We start from the raw sequence: 1,746 nt of genomic DNA, 5'->3' as shown, positions 1-1,746 counted from the left end.
AAAAATTAGCTTTCAGTAAGATTTTGTTTGGGCGCAGTACCAAATTTTCCCCATTAGATGCCAGCAAAACTCTGCTGGTGCACACAGTGGTTGGATTTGTGATTTGCAGTAGAGTTTTTCTCTCTCAAATATTACAAGAACACACTCGCACACACACACACAATTATTATTTTTTTATGACACACATACAAACCACACTCTGACATCCATACCAACACACCCACACAATTATAAGAAAACTGCAGAAGCAGAAAACAGAAATAAAGCGAGTATTTTCTTTATAGATCAAACCTGAAAAAATGGCACCACCTGGTAAAAAATAGTTAAAAAAATAATTGTAAAGCCTTGCCAATATAATGAAAGCATATCAACAAAAATTGCATAATTTTACAGTTAAATGGTGTTGATATCTCAAAAAATGAGCTTTCAGTAAGATTTTGTTTGGGCGCAGTACCAAATTTTCCCCATTAGATGCCAGCAAAACTCTGCTGGTGCACACAGTGGTTGGATTTGTGATTTGCAGTAGAGTTTTTCTCTCTCAAATTTTACAAGAACACACACACATAATTTTTTTTTATGACACACATACAAACCACACTCTGACATCCATACCAACACACCCACACAATTATAGCTGCATTATTTATCCAATTGGCTCTATAATATGCAGAAGCAGAAAACAGAAATAAAGCGAGTATTTTCTTTATAGGTCAAACCTGAAAAAATGGCACCATCTGGTAAAAAATAGTAAAAAATAAAATTTTAAAGCCTTGCCAACAGAATGAAAGCCTATTAACAAAAATTGCATCATTTTACAGTTAAATGGCCTGCGATTTAAAAATAGCAGTTTTAATGGGTTTCAATGGGGACATTTTTGTCCTTAAGGTCCTGAGAGGAACCATGTTTTGTACCTAGTGCAAAACAGATTTATTAAAGGAAATGGAAGTGAAATAGTAAAATTCCAATAAAAATACACACCTGTGCCAAAATGTATGCAGTTGGCAATAACACAGGCAAAATAATCAAAATAACAAAACTGAAAAGGACAAAAATGTCCAAAAGGTCGCACAAGGGTTAAATGAGTTATGGTTGATGAGCCTAACTGGATGAAATAAATGACATCTACAGGCATCTCTCTGTATATAATGCTTGTGTGTACAGGATGTCCAAAAATAATGCTTGAAAAACTAAACAATTACACAGTGAAGACGACGGTAACCCAAACAACACCTATTTATGAAACAATGTCTACTTAAGCGAAATGATAGGCGTGTGTATGAAAAAATACAAATACTAATATTTTAAACTTTACTGTTGCAAGGTTATTTTAGTAAACGAAAACAAACTAATACTAAAACGATTGATGAAAAAACTATTTCGTAAATTGAAATAAAATAAAAACGTCAAAATAATTGAAAAACTAAAACAAAACTAAACTAACAACAGTATTTGAAAGACTAACTTTAATAAAATAATAATTATCAAAAATAAATAATCATTTTCGTAATCATCAAGTTCTCACCCCTTGGCGGAAAAATATACGAGCTGTGTGGAGGTTTAGGGAAATAGCCTACCTGTAATGGCGCATCACGCACATGGGGTTATCTGACGGAGAGACGCAAAGCAGTTTAAAGCCTGCACGGGTAATGTTTGGTAAACGTGCACAAGCAGTGCTTATCAGAACACCCGACCCATTTCTGACAGCAGCACTAATTTAATTCTGTACCAGACCAGAACCGTTTGACA

The sequence above is a fragment of the Sinocyclocheilus rhinocerous genome, unplaced genomic scaffold (genome assembly GCF_001515625.1).
Source record: "Sinocyclocheilus rhinocerous isolate Xijiao unplaced genomic scaffold, SAMN03320098_v1.1 scaffold376, whole genome shotgun sequence".
Taxonomy (NCBI): domain Eukaryota; kingdom Metazoa; phylum Chordata; class Actinopteri; order Cypriniformes; family Cyprinidae; genus Sinocyclocheilus; species Sinocyclocheilus rhinocerous.
Note: the sequence above shows the minus strand (reverse complement) of the source record.